This window comes from Simochromis diagramma, unplaced genomic scaffold, assembly GCF_900408965.1.
Source record: "Simochromis diagramma unplaced genomic scaffold, fSimDia1.1 OVJJ01000449.1, whole genome shotgun sequence".
In the NCBI taxonomy this organism is placed as follows: Eukaryota; Metazoa; Chordata; class Actinopteri; order Cichliformes; family Cichlidae; genus Simochromis; species Simochromis diagramma.
This window is the reverse complement of record NW_024387274.1, coordinates 774,895-795,824: the sequence shown is the minus strand read 5'-3', so window position 1 is coordinate 795,824 and position 20,930 is coordinate 774,895. Positions and strand designations below refer to the sequence as shown.

General features: G+C 42.8%; 1 long non-coding RNA gene across 1 annotated transcript; it reads left to right on the top strand.

The window, feature by feature from the left end:
- Positions 1-12,386: 12,386 nt before the first annotated feature.
- On the top strand, positions 12,387-13,752 carry LOC120715651. Its single transcript, XR_005691702.1, has 2 exons — positions 12,387-12,913; positions 13,471-13,752. It is a non-coding gene; the product is annotated as an uncharacterized LOC120715651 (long non-coding RNA).
- Positions 13,753-20,930: the final 7,178 nt, after the last annotated feature.

Below are 20,930 nucleotides of genomic sequence, written 5' to 3'. Positions count from 1 at the left end.
CTCTGTTTGTGAAGCTGGATTCAAGAAACAAGTGCTTAAAGTCAAAGTTTTCAAAACATGTTTAACACCATCTTCTGTCAGTACAGAACATTATGTCACCGGGTTGGTTGGCTGGTTGACTTCAGTAGACTTACATTACTGTATTATGGTTAACTAGTAACAGAACCAATAACTCAGGGGAAGATAAGGAGACAAAAATAAAAAATCAATTTAAGGTGGTTGTTTTTGTGCTGTCTCTGTCTGCAGCAATGAGCTTTATGTTAAAACCAAGGATATACATTTCCACTTCAATAACAAATCTGACAAATAATAAGAAGTGTGCTATTGCATAGGCACACTAAACAAAAAAAAATTTGAGTGTGCCTTTGCTACTGCTGGGTCAGTCTTCAGAAGAAAACAGGATCTAACAGGTTGTATGAAGACAATCAGAAGCAAAGAACTAATGAGTTTTAAACTGAGAGAGAAAGGGTGACATCAGCACACAGATGTGAAGACAGGTTGCTATGGCAGCTAAAGTCAGTGAAAGGAGGAGGGTGGACAACCCCCTGTCCGTGTCGGGGTGAGGCACAGAAAGAGCCAGAGAAGATTTTGCTTGTCTTGATGGTTCCCAAGACAAAACTGCAAGTGTTATCAGAAGAAAATCTTTACTGGTGAGTGATGGAAACAAACTGCAAAGATCAAGATTTTCTTGTTTGTAGTGTTGATTATGTGCATGTGGTCACTATAGAAAGACAGCCTGCACCACAGATTATAAACCAAAATTTGGGAGTCCTTTTCTTATTGTTCCTTATGAGCAAGGTGGATGGAAGGGACATGCTTTGGTGGTAGTTATGAGACATATACATTTTATTTGTAGAGCAAAAGGTTTTGGCATGAAATAAAGAGAAACATAATTTAAATAATTACTCTCCAGGCTCAAAATTTACAGTGGGTGATGTCATCGTGCAGTGTTGGAAAAATTCCATGAATGAGTAAGGGATTGAAAAAGAATGAGGATGACGTTACACATCTGCGGGAACCAGTTGCTATGGCAACTAAAATGGAAGGAACAACAGCTGATTCCATGTAAAAAGAAATAGCAGATGCTAAGTGTGAGTGTCAGAACCTAATGGCGGCATGTGTAGAAAAGATCTGGCTGCACTTACCCCTGTAATCTTCCAGTGTAATACCTTGCAATTTATGTACGTTTAAAGATTAAAGTCTAAAGACAGTTTAACATATATTATATCTTTAATATAAAAGCACTTTAATATCTGTTTCATTCTGAGTTATTTTGAAAGTACATATTAAACAGGAATGAGCATCCTTTACAGTCCAGATGAGTAGCTTTAACTTTTGGGAGCTTAAATTTTGAAAGCCCAGAACACTTCCTATAACACCTGTGAGTTATTAAACCCTTAATTGACAGCTGTATAGTGAGACAGCTCAAACAAAAGAATAAAGCTAAGTTTGATTTCAATGTTTTTTTTATTTTTATTTGAAAGACAAAAATACTCAAACATTCAAACACATCACATTTATTCATATGATTATGTTCTATACAATAATTGATTGCACTTAAATATCTGTTTACATAATACCAAATGGAATCACTGGCGAAGCCATGATAAATTAAATATAGGAAAGCTGTTCCTGTTTAACTACTGCCAAAAGCCACAGAGTTAGTAGACAATCAGGGCAGAGAACAAGTTAGAAGTAATAAATTATAAGCACCCACTGAGTTTACAATACTGACTTACTGCCTAAAGAGGATGTTAGTCAGCATTAATGGATTGCCTTTATATAGCGCTTTTCTAGACACTCAAAGCGCTTTACAATTCCACTATTCATTCACTCTCACGTTCACACACTGGTGGAGGCAAACCACAGTTGTAGCCACAGCTTATACAGTATTATGTATAAGCAAAGCAAAAAATATATATAAAATAAAAAATAAGCCCATCAAAAAATATACTCTAAACCACCAAATAAGTGAAACGAATTCATGAAAAGCATACAGTAATCAATATGTACAGCCTATATCCTGTGCAAAATTATTAAAAATGCCAGTTTGTGACATCTGTTCTGCACCTATTTTAGTTTAATGAAGCACACTTTAAATTGGGTTGTGATAAATGTAATATATGTTCAGTTCACCTGATTGGAGACAGGCTGTGATATGTAAAGGTGATCAATCAGTGTCTGCTTTTCAGTAGTTGCAGCAGTAATAAGTATAAATCCTCTTTTCTGAAACAGTCATCATGAGTTCATAAGGCTTTGCAATTGTAGTAAAAACCTTGTGTCAGTCAGTCATATTTTGCAAATACTTTTGGGCCTCAGCTGTAAGAGTGATCTTATAGTACACTGCAACTCCACCAGTATTTGTCTTTGCCATATCTGTATAGTTTGTGTAGACAGTGTTGGGAAGGTTACTTTTAAAATGTATTCCATTACAGAATACAGAATACATGCCCCAAAATGTATTCTGTAACGTATTCCATTACGTTACTCAATGACAGTAACGTATTCTGAATACTTTGGATTACTTAATATATTACCATGCTTTTTACAACAACGTGAATGTACTATTGCTGTGTGATTTATTACTGTTACTGAAGGTCCGCGACTCCGAACTGTAGTAAAGGGACCTCTGACTAATACGTCGGGGTCCCTGTCGGCTCGTAGCCGAAAAATAGCTTTACTTTGTTGTGTGGGTCAACTTTTCTTGCGAGAGACAGAGAGAGGCGTTGAAAGGCTGCTCCAACGGAACTTATTGTTTTTGGAGGAAAACACGAACACGGTGTACAGTCGAGTCTTAATAGCTTACTTACAACTGGGCTCGTCAGGCACTCTTCTTGGCTGAAGTGGTTATTATTATATTTACATGCTTCCAGCTCCCGTTTTTCCTCGATGACAACTCGTACCTTTCCACTCCCCTTTTTCTCCCTCCTCGCGCTCACAGACACATAACGTGTATGGCAGTCCATTCTCCCTGCAACACGGACTACACTGCCCATGATGCTACATTCTTTAGAGCTACAGTGGGGCAAAAAAGTATTTAGTCAGCCACCGATTGTGCAAGTTCCCCCACCTAAAATGATGACAGAGGTCAGTAATTTGCACCAGAGGTACACTTCAACTGTGAGAGACAGAATGTGAAAAAAAAATCCATGAATCCACATGGTAGGATTTGTAAAGAATTTATTCGTAAATCAGGGTGGAAAATAAGTATTTGGTCAATAACAAAAATACAACTCAATACTTTGTAACATAACCTTTGTTGGCAATAACAGAGGTCAAACGTTTACTATAGGTCTTTACCAGGTTTGCACACACAGTAGCTGGTATTTTGGCCCATTCCTCCATGCAGATCTTCTCGAGAGCAGTGATGTTTTGGGGCTGTCGCCGAGCAACACGGACTTTCAACTCCCGACACAGATTTTCTATGGGGTTGAGGTCTGGAGACTGGCTAGGCCACTCCAGGACTTTCAAATGCTTCTTACGGAGCCACTCCTTTGTTGCCCGGGCGGTGTGTTTTGGATCATTGGCATGTTGGAAGACCCAACCTCGTTTCATCTTCAAAGTTCTCACTGATGGAAGGAGGTTTTGGCTCAAAATCTCACGATACATGGCCCCATTCATTCTGTCCTTAACACGGATCAGTCGTCCTGTCCCCTTGGCAGAAAAACAGCCCCATAGCATGATGTTTCCACCCCCATGCTTCACAGTAGGTATGGTGTTCTTGGGATGCAACTCAGTATTCTTCTTCCTCCAAACACGACGAGTTGAGTTTATACCAAAAAGTTGTACTTTGGTTTCATCTGACCACATGACATTCTCCCAATCCTCTGCTGTATCATCCATGTGCTCTCTGGCAAACTTCAGACGGGCCTGGACATGCACTGGCTTCAGCAGCGGAACACGTCTGGCACTGCGGGATTTGATTCCCTGCCGTTGTAGTGTGTTACTGATGGTGACCTTTGTTACTTTGGTCCCAGCTCTCTGCAGGTCATTCACCAGGTCCCCCCGTGTGGTTCTGGGATCTTTGCTCACCGTTCTCATGATCATTTTGACCCCACGGGATGAGATCTTGCGTGGAGCCCCAGATCGAGGGAGATTATCAGTGGTCTTGTATGTCTTCCATTTTCTGATGATTGCTCCCACAGTTGATTTTTTCACACCAAGCTGCTTGCCTATTGTAGATTCACTCTTCCCAGTCTGGTGCAGGTCTACAATACTTTTCCTGGTGTCCTTCGAAAGCTCTTTGGTCTTGGCCATGGCGGAGTTTGGAGTCTGACTGTTTGAGGCTGTGGACAGGTGTCTTTTCTACAGATGATGAGTTCAAACAGGTGCCATTCATACAGGTAACGAGTGGGGGACAGAAAAGCTTGTTACAGAAGACGTTACAGGTCTGTGAGAGCCAGAGATTTTCCTTGTTTGAGGTGACCAAATACTTATTTTCCACCCTGATTTACGAATAAATTCTTTACAAATCCTACCATGTGGATTCATGGATTTTTTTTTCACATTCTGTCTCTCACAGTTGAAGTGTACCTCTGGTGCAAATTACTGACCTCTGTCATCATTTTAAGTGGGGGAACTTGCACAATCGGTGGCTGACTAAATACTTTTTTGCCCCACTGTATGCTTGTAGCATTCTGCCTGTTAGCTTAGCACAACAACAACAACAACAACAACAACGAAAAGGCGCTCTCTCACCCAGGAAACACACAGTCGCAGAGAGAGAGAGAGAGAGCGTCGCCCTGTAACCATGGCAACTGTAACGCTGCCGCCTGGAACAACAGAACGTAGCTGTCAAACAAAACCCAAACAGTCCTGACCCGCGACAAAATGAAACAGGAAAGTACCGCAGTGTAATCCATTTATTTCAACAAAGTAACTGTATTCTGAATACCACCTTTTTAAACGGTAACTGTAACGGAATACAGTTACTCATATTTTGTATTTTAAATACGTAACGGCGGTACATGTATTCCGTTACTCCCCAACACTGTGTGTAGAAGACAAGTCTGCTGCATGTGACCATGTTGCATTCTTCCAGCTGCAACTGGGGAGAAACAGTGGAAGTGGGTTTCTGTTATGCATAAAACATCAGCAAGTCTGAGTTCATGGTGACATTTCATGCACTCATTGTTAGATGGGGACCCTTGTCCTTTTTGGTGAATAGACATGTCAATGTCTGGATTGTTTTACAACTTCAACAGTGGTCTTGTGTTCTCAAATGATCAGTGTCTAATACTTTTGAGTGCATCTCTGATTGCAGGATCAACATCGATTTTCTTCATTTTTTGTCCTTTTAGTGAGGTTGTGCAGCTGAGGGTGACATAGGCCATTCCAGGTTAAAAAACAAGTGAAAAACCAAATTTTTGCTCATGCATTCCTCGTGTCTCTCAATATAATCTGATTGTCTGAGGATCCTTGTATCTTTTTGCATAATTTTTGATTGTCCAGTTTCAGTCCAATGAGTTTCACAATTTTTGGTCTATCCTGTGCACTTGTCCCAGTGTTTGTGATTGTCCCAAATATCCCATTAACAAGACCATCTTCTAAATCAGCTCCAACAGCATCTGTCTTTTGCTTTACTCTTACTCTGCTCAGTGGTTCAGCGAAAGAATGATCATCATTCTGGCGCATGATTTCTGTCAGATTGACTATGTGGAAATAGTCTTTTTAGAGATCAAGCACTTCCTCCTTATACACAGAGAGTGGTTTGGCTTTTCCAAGTGGTGGCAGCTGGCTATGATAGGCATCCCACCAAAAGGTTTCCTGTTTCCTTTGCTGAAATCTCCAGTGGATGTTGGCAAAATGCTCTTTTGAAACCAGAGCTATCTCATCAATTATCAGAATCTGTGCATTTGAAAATGCATCTCTCACTTTGTCCAGTGTATTCCCTAATCCCTCATACGGTAGTTTTACAAATCTTTGCAGTTTCAGAATAGAGTGCAATGTTTTTCCAAAGATGTTAAAAGCTGTAGTGCCAGTAAAGGTAGTCAGCAACACACAAATGGATGAAACACATCGTGACTGGGTTCCAGCGCTACACAAGGGACCTGCTTCAAACATACCACCATGCCAATCAGATTACTTCTTCCATGTGAGGGTGAAGAGGTGACCCTCCTGGATAAGATGGTGAAGGTTTGCTGCGTTTGGTGAACAGTGTGGTAGTAAAACCAGGGGGAAATGAAACTTGCTCCTCTTAAATATTCTTAAGTCTTTTGCTGTATAAATAGCGATATTTTTTCAAAAGATACATACATACATAAGTAATGTTAGTAGTGGGTGATATCATGTAAACACTGTCATGATTTTGTGTAAACATTTTGTCATTTGTAAACTATAAATGACATGGATTCTACATTGTAACTGATGTGATGTTCTATAAAGTGGTTTTAATAATATAAAGAAAAAAAGAGGCAAAAATTAGTTTGTTTCTTTATTCAACTTTTGAACAGTGGTACTCAGTCACTACATATTCAGTAAATGCAAATTATTTACATGGCAGTTCACTACAGGCATAAATCTAGACCCCTAGATAAAACATTATGGGTCATTCCCACAACCCACAGCTTTACTGTGTTCCAGCAAAGTATCCAATAGCGGTGACAACTCCTCCACAGTAGCAGGTGGGATTTTTCTGTTTTGAGGACGGCTCCTTTTACCTTTCAATGTGGATGGTCTGTTTATGCTTTGATCAAGAGCCTTTTTTTTGGGCAGCTGAAGAGGAGAGGTCTATCTTATAGCCAACCTCTGGCTGTATCTTGGTCACATTACCCAGCAAAACCCAGTATGCAGGTTCATCTGTAACAGTCCTTGTGCCACGGATCCACACTGTTGCTTCTACATTAAACAGAAGAGCAGCGACATGGCTGCAGGTCTCTCAGAGTCGGGCCATACAGGTGCAGTGGGCTTCTTCAACCTTCCCTGTGATGCTCACAGTGACCCATGGCTGCAATGCTGGTTCATTCAGTCTTTGAGAGTGCAGGACCTGAAACACACACAAAGTTCATTTAAAGACCAGAACTAATGAGCCAAGGCCGACATAAATGTGTTGTATCTACGTTCAAATACATTAATCACAAATGTAACAAAGTGTTTAGAAAGTTAGCACATACATGTAATTTTTCATTTCTTTATGTGTCCATCTATAGAACGCTGCAGGTTATAGTGTAAATCTGCCTGTTCTGTCAGAAACCTGCCTGCAGAAAATGACCCTAAGGTATGTCATGCAAGGATGTCATCACTGTCAAGATGGAGAAAGCATAAAGTGACAATTATGAATCCCTTAATGTGATAAAGAGATTCTGCAGGTCATTAATCAATGTATAAAACCAAAATAAAATGTATTTTTAGTGACACAGGATACAAACATGGAAGCAAGGTGTATAATTAGGATTATTTATAATAAACATTAATAAATCATTGCAATTTCTTTAACCATAAAGAATAACTAAATCCTTCAGGACAATGTCACGTCAATGCACTGAACTCACTATGTTATCCACCTAACAGCCTCCACATGTTCTCACTGTAATTTCCTCTCATGAATGAAGTTATGCTTGCACTAATTTGAATGTTCAGGGGAAAATCAAACACATTTCACTCGCAGTACATGAACTGACTTACCTTTGTTTGAATGACGACTTGTACGCGCTGACTCCACAGACAAGGTACGAAAATATGTCAGGCTACGTCAGTAGCGGTTGGTCTTCAGGGTTTCTACTCCACGGCCGTATTTCATACGGGTCCACATTTCCAATGCACGCTATTTTCTGCAAGTACCGCTGCTTCGCCTCTGGACGCAATCGATCTCTATACAGTCCATTCTCTTTTGAGCTGCTTTTAAGCATCTTTCTTGTAGTCGTTCCAACACAGTGTGTTTGTTTTGATTCGTAGACCCCGAAAATGGCGCCGCGCTCCCACAATGCATTGTGGTGTGACGTCAACTCCAAAGCCCTATAATGCCAAATAATTAGCAACTCTATAAATAGAAGGTAGTTCTGCAAAATCACTCATTAGAATGTTTGTTCTAATTTGCTATGAGCTCAGAGCGCATCGAAAATAAAACTAATAGGCTATAAAGAGTGATATGAACATATTTAGAACTTACCGGAATGAAAATGTCTGGAGCACCAACAGATATTTGGAGATGGAAGAGAACTGGATATTAGCTCATCTCACAGCTGCTATCCAGGCTAGATGCCTTCGTTTGGTAACATCGATACACAAGCTGCCTCATGTTGCTTCCGGGTTGGGAAAGAATGAAAAGATAAACCATTTTCAAGCTTATTCTCTTGCCGGTCGTGTGATCGAACATTGCAGACGACCACACAGCAAATACGAACCGTGGCTGTTGTGTGTGCCTTTGCTCCCTTTTCGCTTGCACTTTGTTTTGACCCCGAAAATGGCGGATCAGGCCAAAATCCTTTCCACGCCATCACGTTGGGTGAGTGCTGAGTTTTTGCATATGTGTGCATGAGGGTGGGAATGGATGTTTGTATCTGTGTGTGCCTGTTTGTCTGTGTCTATATGTCAGATCGGGTATGAGACGCCACCTATCTGGGGACATCACAGGCCCTCCAAGGTATGGAGGCCTATCTCCCCCCACCACTCCCCCTGCCTGTGGCTGACGCCCTCAGACATCAGTGCGTTGGTGGTTCTTGGTGTCTGGGGCTGGGCGCTCAGGTATGCACCGGCTCACTCCCGGTGGCTGCTTGTCGGGGCCTGGCGCCCGTGGCTCGGTCGGGCCCCTTCAGGGGGGTGGGGTGCCCTCGGCCTCTGGGCCTGGGGCTAGGTCCATTCTGGCACCACGTTATATCGAGGGACCACTGTACTGCAAAACAAAGGTAGTAGGTTAGAAACAAACCTGAAATAAGCTCAGTTTGAATCCATAAATTAAAAGCAGGCAGTTCTGATTGATGACAGTTTGTAAACACCCCTCTGCCACAAACACACAATCTCTCTCACACTCTTACAGGCAGGTTGTGTATAGTCACCAACTGACACTATTTAAAAGTACAGATACACACACAGAGTTGCATTTTTACCCTTCCCGAACATCGTGTGCGGGTATTTACTTCGAAGGCAGATTAAACACTTTTAAATCAACTGTATTAGTCTGATGACACAGTGCCTATCCTCTTACTGACATAGATTTAAAAATTAAAAAGAAAAACCTTTCAGCACAAGACAGTCTCTCATACTGATCTCAAATACACATTCACCCATCTCTTAGTTTCATTAGAAGTTCTGCACAGAGTCATGACAATTAATCACACAATGTAAGATAACACACCCTGCATGGCACTCCATGGGCCTCTAAATGGGGTAAATAACCCCAGTACTCACCACGCAGGAAGACATTTCATCAAACAAATATGATCAAAACAAAACTAATGACGTGTAAATTGTTTATGATGCATTCTGAAATGAACAGGCCCAGCGCCCTGTCTGGAAGTAATCACAGACACAAGAAAGACATAATCACGAAGAAATGAAAATGAACATAGCCTGAGTGCACTTTGACACTCCCAGCGCTGTCTACTGGTCTGAAGGTGTGTGTGATATAAATGTGTCACGTCTGGCACCAGGAAAACATGAAGTCCCTGTCATTTGTGCTTGCTGTGAAAAAGGCTTTCTCAAGAGTGAATGACTGACACTGATATGAAAAGTGTTCATCCATTTCATAAAAGAGCAATCACAATAGTGAATGAAGTGCTATTTGTAAGAAAGGGGAACTGTGTTAAATTGAACCATGAACCAGCTACTATTGTGCAGTGATTCAATAAATGAACTCGAAGGGCATCATTACAACACACTTCAATTAGCCAACACATAGACTCCCAACAAAAACTTGTTGCTTGTTAATTACAGGCGTGTCTGGTGACAAATAACTTGCTGAATATATTAAATGCATTATGCTTATATATTACACATGAAAAACAAAGTTCTCCATATGAGCCTATGTCAATGAATACAACAATTATGATTTGCAATCTTTCTTACACTTTCAAAATAGACTGAAAATGTCAGTTCTAGCCCTCAACTTCAGAAAACCATATCAAGATGTCACTGAGCAGTCAGTTTAATTTAAACAAGGAAAAAGTTTAGTGGGCTCGTCATCCAAAGTAACTGTAATCAAAATGTATTTTTGGTCTAAATCTGTCAAATCTAATGAAAAAACTGTAAAAAGAAACACAATAAAGAAACATATTGTCACGTCTCGGCTGGTAGTCGTGTGGAGGTGAGAAAGGAGAATCCAAAAGCTTACAGTGGCAGAGATGCAAGTGGGTTTATTTACAGTGCACAAAACCCAAGGTGTGGGCAGGACCGAACATAAACCTAAACTGAGAAAACTAATACAAAAAGGAGGACATGGAGCGAGGAGCAGTGCGACACAGCCGGCATGACGTTGAATGCACGGATGGTTCACAGAGAATCACAGACAACACCACAAGGAGCACAGGCAGACACACAGTATAAATACACACACCAGGTAATTAGGAAATGGTAAACAGGAGGGGACACAGCTGGAACTAATGAACATAACAAGACACAAATCTACAAAGTAAAACAGGAAACACACAGACTGTTTTACAACACAAAACTCGGGGACCCGAACAGAGCACAGAGGGAAGACACAGGTAGGGATGATGGGGACACAAAGAACAAATACAAAACAGAATAAACTAGAAACTAATAATAGAAACACAAAGTGCTGGGTCACCGACCCAGGACCATGATACATATTGTTTGTAATTTGGTTGTATTTGTAAGAATTCACCTAAAGTCTCTGAAAATCCCTGAAGCATCTTACTGTAGCTATGTACCGGAGAATACAAGTAGTTATTGGATCATAGTGTTATTTGCCAGGAACCATGTCAAACCATACCTCTACTGTATGGCCCCATCCTCAACCAAAGCACACTGCACCACAACCAAAGTGCATCATGCAGGACCAAAGTTAGTCCTCCCAAGGCAGAGAATTATCAGTCCTTACAGGCTGAAACTGAGGATCTTACGTTGGAGAACAAAAGCTCTGTCTCCACAGTCTCCACACTCCACATTGTAGGCACAGACACCGCAAAGGTTTAGCAGGGTCTTCAGGGAGGTCCCCAGAAGGGTTTAGAAGTGGATAAAGGTAAACGCACACAATCTTTTTGGAAGAGATGATACGAAAACAGTATGGATGAGGAATGCAAAAGAAATGGGTCACGAAATGTGGAGTGAAATGCTCCCAGCAGAACTTTACAGAAAATAAACACTTACATGAGTCGAAAGTGAATGGGGGGTGGAAATAGAAAAATTAGTCCAAATAAATAAAATATGTGATTAGAAACAAGGGAAAGACCAGCATTACTTTAAAAGCTAGCAATTTGCTGAAAACGGTGGCATCTTGCAACCTCAAATGATGTGGTGGGAAAAATAGATCCAACATGTCTTCCTCTAACCTAAAAAATGTCAATGTCAATTGATTATCAGGGATTGTCATTTGCGAACCCTTTTATACTTCCCACATAATGTCCTATTTCAGACTTATTTGAAAAAAGTTACATTCTTGTCTCAGTGATGTATATTCTCTTGTGCTCTATGTATCAGTGAATAAAAACAAGATCTTGAAGTGTTTCATAAATTCACTAAAAGAGAATAAATATTACAAAAGTATTAGGACTCTGTTATGAATCTCACAATTAAGCACTGGTCCTGTTAGGGTTAACTGCAATAGACAATATGTGAGACAATACTAACCCATCCAGTGTCTACCCTGACCTGATAGTGGTAGTGTTGTATCTATCCATACATCCATAGAGGGGCAAACTTTATCCACTAAAGTTTTATCCAGGGCACACTGTTTTAAATGTTTTATTTTTAGAAGTCCAAAAAATCAAAAGCTTGTTTGTTATGTGTGGTATTTAGACACCAGAAACAAATAGTTTGAGTATCAGGGAATTAAGTGGTAAGGATAAATGGCTGTCAGTGCCTTGGCCATCATAAGAACACATGTTGAGAATAAAAATAAATAAATAAATCAAGTGTTGTAGATATTTTAAACAAATGACTTTGAAACAGTTTTGTCAGAATTATGAATGTGGAGAGGGACAGAACTCTGACTTCTCCTCAAATGATATGAAGTCCTTTTTCATGTGTCACGTTGTGTGACTGGATTCATGCACATTTCCTTTCACACAAAATTTCAATACGCATAAATCCAGCCAATGTTATACTTTGGTTCTTCTTTCCTCCTTAGTGTCTACCCATCTTACCAAAATCTGAGAAACTCGTAAAACCAAAAGTTAATTTAGTGTAGCACTGATAACTGCTTTACATATCATGGTAAAAGTGTAAATGGCTGTGTGGTTGTGTTTCGGGGCTCGACAAAAAAGGATTTCTCCATGTAGTCTCAGAGTGCAACAGAGGGATATTCCCCTCCAGGAGCTGAAGGGAGCAAGAGAACATTCGATATATAATTATCTTCCACAGATATGCTTACAGTGTTGTCAGGAATTCAGTATGCATCCATGATGCTGGCAATGTAATGCAATGGCCTTGTGGGGTGGGGGGAGAAACACTTTGGCCGTTCATCATGAGAAGTAGTTTGAACATCTGCCCCCACCCCACCTCCACCATTTCTTGATACTCGGTGATGTCTCACCACGACAGTGAGTTTTTATTGCCTAAAATCTCCAGCACCCCACCAGTCACGTTTTTATTCGGTATTTGTATTGGTTGTGTAAGACTTTGTCACAATTTATTTTTCATTCTTATTAACAGCACGGGTGCAATTTATTTTCCTCTCGGGCAATGGAGGTAGCTGGGAGTGAGGGCAACTCTGGTCGGAGCTGATAAGCTGCTGCTCACATCCAGGTCTGCTGGAGGGACCAGATTTGCCATGAAGACATTGTCCACCATGTCACATGTACCTAAACACATGCAAAGGCAGACACTGCACACTTATTTTTATCACTACACTTGTGAGAATATAAACAAGATTTTGACACTGAAGGAAGTTTTTCAAACTGGGTCTTGGAAGGCAAACAAACAGGCAAACAGTCAGCAGCTGTGATACAAAGATTTTTAAATGGGAAAAAGGAAAGTTCAGAGGAGACAAAAACAAGTTGAAGGCAGGAATGAAGCCAACTGTTTATTATAATACGATAATACTAATATAAATCTGATGAATTAACACCAGGCAAGTGACTTAAGCGTAGAGTTCGGTACGATTTGTTTCTTCATTTGACTCCTTTTTTATTCTTTGTTGGCATTTCTCTTTCTGTGACTTTAAGAGTCCAACAGAACATGGAATGTTCAAAAATGAAGACAATACCAACAATATAGATATAGATTATTATCATACTTTTCTTGATGTAGTTACACATTCAATTTGAGGTCACACATTTTGACTCATTTATTGTACTATATGGCATCATTAGACTAGATAACGGATTTCACTTTATGTATTATTGTCTCTTTCAGGAATCCAGTATTAAAGTGACATTTGGAAGGTGAAGGAAACCTACGTTCTGTCAGGGCAGGACAAGACTACATTAGAAATAAGTTCATTTATATTGTGAGCTGCAGTAGGATTTCCTTGTGGACAGGCTATGGTCAGCTGACCTAAACTACCATTCAAAGTTTGGACACACTTTCTCATTTAATGGTTTTTCCTTATTTTCATGACTGTTTACATTGTAGATTCTCACTGAAAGCATCAGAACTATGATTGAACACATATGAAATTACCATATGTAGTTAACACAAATGTAAATTAAAAAGTGTGAACGTCTTGATGCATGCTCAATAGTCCATTTCGTCACTCATCCAAGTGACTTCTTCATCTCAGCTGACTGCAGGTTTCACCAAACTTATAAAAAGTACCTTTGCACAACAACTGAAACTAGCCCACTGAATGAACAATGGGCTGGGTGGTAGTTCCTTGATCATTAATATCCAAATTGTTGTGACCATTCATCAACCACCACTTATCAAAGACCACTGATCAAAGACCAGTGGTCTCTAAGAAGTCACTTGGATGAAGCATTTTCAGTTTCTTACACTGAAAACGCTTCATCCAGATGAACAGAATCAACTTTTTGGGATTTCCTTACCTGGATGACTGTGCATGCATCAAGATATTTTAACCCACTTTGGCATGGACTGCCTAAAGCTAGTACATGTGTATGACCAAACAGCACGTAAGATGAGCTGATTACACAAACCACGTGAGATGGAGATGCAGACAAAATCCGATTACTCCTAAAAGTCTACAAATGAGCTCTTCAGCTAAGGGCCTCTGAGCAAAAAAAATCCTCCAGAAAGCACAGCATCAGGTGCTCAATGAGCGGGTGAGACAAATTTTACCATCAATGTGGTAAAATCTAAAGAAGAGCAGATCCAGCAGAGACTCATTGATGTTCTAGTTTCTTTTTAGCTTATTTCACTAGCTTGGCCCACGTCCTCATTTTAGGTTTGACAGCATTTTAGTAGATAAAGGTGAATGCTTGGACATGAATTGAGCTGCGGTTTGGGGAAGGCCTTGAAGGGGACTGGCGACAGCTCCCGGGCCTGGCTGATCCCCATGTACTAAATAGAAGTGAAGAAGTTAAAGAACTGAAAAGAGGGAGGCAGGGAGGGTGGGGAACGTAAACTAGAATGAACAGTTTACAGAACTGGAGGAACATATATAGATGAGAACCGGAAGGAGCGTGTTTGGAGGCGTGGTCCTGCTCCTGAAATTCCGATACATAATCTCCAACTAGTTAATTTCTGTCATGCCTAGGTTGCTGTCATAGTTTGCTGTTTATTAGATCTGTTTGAGATTTAAAGAAATTTAAACCGGGTCAAGTTGAACTACAAACACCACCAAGTGTGGTTCAATTTCTTACTCTTAAAACCCCCAAATTACTATCCAAAATATACAGAATGCTTTCTAAAACAGATGAATCAATATCACTTCCCATTGCAAAATGGGAAGCGGATTTATCAGTTAACTTAGACCAAAACTTCTGGTCTCAGATTTGCTTAAAAACCTTTCATCTAATCAGAAATCCCAGTCTACAATTAATTCAATACAAAATATTACATAGAGTGCACTATACAGGTCATCGGATGTTCAAGATGGGCTTTACGTCTACCAACAACTGCTCACACTGCCAAACCAATTCACCGGACAATTACATCCACGCTCTTTGGTTCTGTCCACCAGTTCAGAAGTTTTGGCGCGAGATATGTGAAGACTTATCAAAGTGTCTGAAATGTAACATTCCAACTTCCCCCTTAGTGTGTTTGTTGGGCAGCTTAGATAATGTCACTACAGAAAAGAATATAGTCCATATGGTTTTCACTGCCCTATGCATAGCCAAGAAAACTGTCCTCATGAACTGGAAAAATAAAAATAATCTTAATTCTAACCAATATAGAAATTATCTATTAGATTACATTAGTCTTGATACAGCCTCTGCCACCACATCAGATCAATTGCTCTGGGCTCTTTTGATCAGCTCCATCACCTAGTGGGGGTGGGGGGTCATAGTTTGGTCCCGCCTTCACTGTTGTGATTAGTGTGGGGGTAGGGACAGGCTTAGGGCATCGGGGGGTTCCCCGAAGGCATCTTCCTTGGGGGGCTCAACCCGGGGTAGCGGTCATGTCCAATTAGGGGCTCTGTTGGCTCTCAGGTGACTGTTTCCTCGTGGCTGCGTGCAGCGGGGCTAGGGGAGGGTCTGTGCTGACGGACGTGGGTTACTGACCTGGTAGCCTGGCTGCCCCTGGGTGGGTCGGGGATGGGCGTGAGGTTCTGGGGGCGCTCCGTCTCTGGGCTGGGGCCCTGGCCGGGCCTCGGGGGCTTGGGTCCTGGTTGGTGTGTTGCCGGGGTTGTGGGCGGGTGGGTGCATGGGGGCCCAGCCCTGGCGCAGGGTGCCGCCGGTGCGTCGAGCCGCCTGGGGGGCTCTTCAACTGGTGGGGGAGATTGTCACATCTTGCAGGAGCTTTCCTCTCTTCAGGAACTCTCTCTGCAGGAGGGGGAGATACAGGAGAGGTGGAGGAAGATCTCAGCCTGGGCGTCTATTGTCTCATGTAGTCTGGAAGATGAGTGGATGGTGGGGTGGGTGCAGTTTTCTCTGTGGTGGGGTTGGGTGGACTGTCCCGGGCTCTTTGGGGCCGGGCGGCGCTGCTGCACTGGGCCCCGGTCTGGATGGGCCTGGGCCCCCTTTCCCTGGCGGGTCGCGGAGTATGGGGGTGCCTACTGGGGTCAGCGAGGGAGCTGGCCCCAGGGAGGGGTCACCTGCCCCTCCCTTCCTTCCCTCCCCGTCTCCAGCTGCCTCCCTCTTCCCGCTCCACCACAACCACCCACACATGCAGGGCCTTGGAGTAGGGGTATGTCACCAGGGTGCAGAGGAGGCTACCCCCCTCTGTCCCCTTCTGGCTACCTCTGCCTCAATTTTATCCCACAACTTAGACATTCACATTACTCACACTCTCATTACACATACATATAGGATATTGGGGGTGGGCACGATACACGGAGTCCAAATTACCATCAGGGTGTACACCTCACCCCTGGCGTCGTTGCCCACCTCTCAATTTTGAATACACGTAGACATTGAGGGCTATCAGGAGGGACTATGCGCTTACCTGCTGCTCTCTGGCAGGTAGCTCCATGCCCTTCTGGGTTTTAAAGGCACCTTAGAACACACATGCATCAACACTACAATGAGCGGGTGGAGGGAGGTTTGGAGTCTTCTCTCACCCCCGTTCTCTGCGGCCTGCTGGAGCGGGGGGGCTAGGAGGAGGAGTTGGCCGTCCGACTGCGGTCTGGAATGTGGGGCCTCCCTGCTGCTGCGGAGTCGGGGCGGTCTGCTTCTCCCCACCGCAGGGAAAAGGGTAACACCACCTTGGTCTTGGTGCAGTTCCCCCCTCCAGGGGCAAGGGTACCTAGACCCGGTTCGTAGAGTACGCTTGGGGAGTGTGATCGTGTGTACAGCGTCTCTTTATGTCTGTCTCCATGTTGGTTGAGTGTTGAGTAAGTGCATATGAGAGCATGAGGGTGGGAATGGATGTTTGTATCTGTGTGTGCCTGTTTGTCTGTGTCTGTATGTCAGGTTGGGTATCAGACGCCACCTCTCTGGGGACATCTCAGGCCCTCCAAGGTTTGGAGGCCTATCTCCCCCCACCACCACTTCCCCTGCCAGTGGCGGACTCCCTCAGGCATCGGTGCGTTGGTGGTTCTTTGTGTCTGGGGATGGGCGTCCGGGTACACACCGGCTCACTCCTTGGCGACCGCTTATCGGGGCCTGGAGCCTGGGGCTCGCTCGGGCCACTTCGGAGGTGGGGTGTCCCCGGCCTCTCGGCCTGGGGCTCGGTCACTCAGGCACAGCTGGCTGCCGGCGGAGCTCACGGGCGCGTCACTGCAACTCCCCCTGGCTTCTGCTCCGCGGCTGCTCAGTGAACCCTCATCTGGGACTCTCCTCAGCTCTTTCTGGGACAGTGGCACGGCTGCCCCTCTGTTGGTCTTCCTTTGTCTCTTGTGTTCTGGGGGCCTCTGGATGTCTGGAGTTTGGATCTCCTCCATACCTGCTTCATGCCCCCCCCCCACACCCTCTAGCAGATCATTACATGAAGGAACCTTTTAAAAAACAAGCGCGTCCATGCTTACAGGTGTACACACGGGTGATCACACCCACAAACTACACCCTTTTTGGCTCCTACCTCAAAGCACACTGTGTTCTGTTGATCTTATGTGCTGCACAATAATGTTTAATATTTAGTATTTACTGTCATATTCCCATATATCATTGTGATGTTGTTTATTCTATTACTCTTGTTCTCTTCTGCTTGTTTTCTTTTTTCTTTCTCAACAGGTGATCCAGGTGATCGATATATGCATTTTTTTTCTTTTTTTTCTTTTTTTTTTTCTGCTCATTCTGTTGGTTTTTGGTTTTTGCCCTTCTCCCCCGTCCCTCTTCTCAGCTGTTTCTCTTTCCCTCTTTCTTTCTCCCCTTCTTTCCTCCAGTCAAGTCTGTCCCGTATTCAGCAAGTGAAAATAAAATAAACAATAAAAGGTGAATCAAATGGACCATTACGGCAAGGCTGGGATGGTCAATTTGGTAAAGTAAATCCGTTGGGCATCTTTCTTTGCCTTTAGACAATAATTCTGATGGCAAAAGAGCCAAACGGGACAGGCAGGAAAAAAAAAAAAAAAAAAAAAGATCTGTTTGTGTCATCATCCCCTGTGTCTTAGTCCCCCTCGTTGGTTCATGTTATCAAGTTTGTGTCATGTTTGCGTCTCGTCACGTTGACTATTTAGTTTGAAAGTCTTGTTTCCATGTTCCATGTCTTTGTTTTACTTACCCCTTGGTGTCATTATGTTCATTCATTCTCCAGTCAGCTGTTTCCTAATGTGCTTCCACTTCCCATGATCACCTTCTGTGTGTATTTGGTCTGTGTGTTTTCATTTTGTCTTTGTCTGATCGTCTGGGTTACCTCCTTCATGTAAATGGAGAGTCCTCTTCACACACTGAGGTTATTTATGGAGCTCCACAGGGTTCAGTGCTAGGACCAATTCTGTTTACACTATACATGCTTCACTTAGGCAGTATCATTAGAAGGCATAGCATACATTTTCACTGCTATGCAGATGACACCCAGCTCTATCTGTCCATGAAGCCAGATAACACACACCAATTAGTTAAACTGCAGGAATGTCTTAAAGACATAAAGACCTGGATGGCCTCTAACTTTGTGCTTCTTAATTCAGATTTAAAAAAAGAGGTTATTGTACTTGGCCCTGAAATATGATGCAGGCGGGGTAATGCCATCCAGATTCTTACTCTGGATGGCATTACCTTGGCCTCCAGTAACACTGTGAGGAACCTTGGAGTCATTTTTTACCAGGATATGTCCTTCAATGCACATATTAAACAAATACGTAGGACTGCTTTTTTCCATTTGCCCAACATCTCTAAAATTAGAAATATCCTGTCTCAGAGTGACGCTGAAAAACTAGTTCTGTCTGCAGTGCACCAGAGACAAGGAACGGGAGGAGGTAGTTCAACAAATACGGGTATGCATGTCTGTTTTCCCCTGGTCATGGGAGTCGCTACTGACATTGATTAGTGGTTTTCTTAGCACCACACTGCAACTCCAGCCGTGGCAACAGCAGCCTGCCAACGCGCAGTTCCCCGCCGCTGACTACAGGAACAAGAGTGAGATTACTGAGTTTTGCTCCTCCCCTTGACATTCCTACATCACCACCGCAGTTGGACCTCCCGCCGTCTGCCTCTTCTCTGGCTGAGAACGAGAAGGTCGCCACCACGTCACCCTTGGCTTTGGGGGCGTTTGCATCATTCACAAATGCTTCCAGGAAGAAGTGGCGCCCGCATTGCCGCTCCACCGCTCAGCAAATGGAGGTGAGTGACAGTGGGTTCTTGCTTCCAGGCCTCCGTGATATTATCATGAGTGAGTGTAATTCAGAGGTAGTAATTCATGGACTCGAGTGTGAACAGACTATTAATGCTTCAGAGGCATAGACACTTTTCCTGTGCACTAAAGATCCTATATTTACCCAGTGTACATTGTTAAAGACTGTTTCCCAGGGGGCCAGCGATGAGGCTTCACCGTCCATCCCTGCAGTAAATGTTGGAAGTGGTGAGCATGAACTCACATTTAGGGCAAAAGGTTTAAATGATCATTCATTCCGTGACTCTCAGCTAACCTATAAACTGGCAGATAGTATGATCATGAGCATTCAGGAAGAGAATGTGTCTGGAGAAACTGAATCCGTTCTGCCTGAGACTGTCATGAGTCAAGTTAATAGAGTTTTGAATAACACAGATTGTGTTGCTGATTCTGTAAATTTAAAACAATGTTCATTGAACTGATTCCCTCTAGGATTGAAATTCTGTCAGAGCCAGGCTCTAAGGTGGACAGGACTATGTTTAGTGGGTCTGAAAAGGCACCTCAGGAAGAGATGGACTGTGTCTGCAAAAACAACAATTCTTTCCATGTCTGTACCTCCTGAACAGGACATTGACTGCTCAGCTTCCAAACAGGCTGGCGACCTAATTGTTTTGTTTTGTTTCCCTCAGTTAAGGTGGGCAAAGACACTGTAGTTGATTCTGGGGGGGTGTAAAGATGTTAATTTGTTCAGTGTTTCAAATAATTATCAAGAAACATCTGGTGGGTCTGAAATAACCAGCCCAAGTGTGTGTGCTTCTGCTCCGGCCCCTTTGGACGGTTCTATGAGTTTGTCTCTTAAGTTTGCCAAAGACTGTTTTTCTTGTACTCCTTCTGGGGATAGTAATAAGAAACTGTTTGTCATGTGCCCCTTCTGAGCCTGAATTATCAAGGCCTGCCTTTTCTGAGCCCACGTCAGACGTGGAGGCAAAGAATAAGGACTTTAAGTTTTCTAGTTGAATGTCTGGATTGAAACTACACTGTATTTCCCAGCTCTCTGAGGCTGCGTGTTGTGTTTCACCAGTGACTTATGTTAAGACTTTGCAGGGTGTTGTTGGTACAATTCAACCTGCTCACTTTGACAGTAATACATTTTATGGAATGATCTTGGCTTGAGGGATTTTAGAACCTGTCTTTGATAGCGAAGTGTCTCACCCGGCTTATATGACCAGTGCAGTCTGTGAACATGGTAAGCTGGCCTCTGAGACTGCAAAGTCTGTAAACTCAAAGTCTGTAAGCCCAAAGACTGCCGATGTCATCCAGGGAAGGACGGATGTTGTTTTGCTGTGCTGTATTTTAATGTGAAGTGTACTTATTTATTTTTTATATTGCATGTATTGGTCATATTTTGTGCAGTGTTTTATTTAGATTGCATGTTTTGGTTATACCGTCAAATTGTCCTGGAGAGACTCCGCCCTTTCCCCCGTTTTTACTAATTGGACACACCTGAGAGGAAAAAGAGGGTAATTTACAGAGTGCTCAGTGAC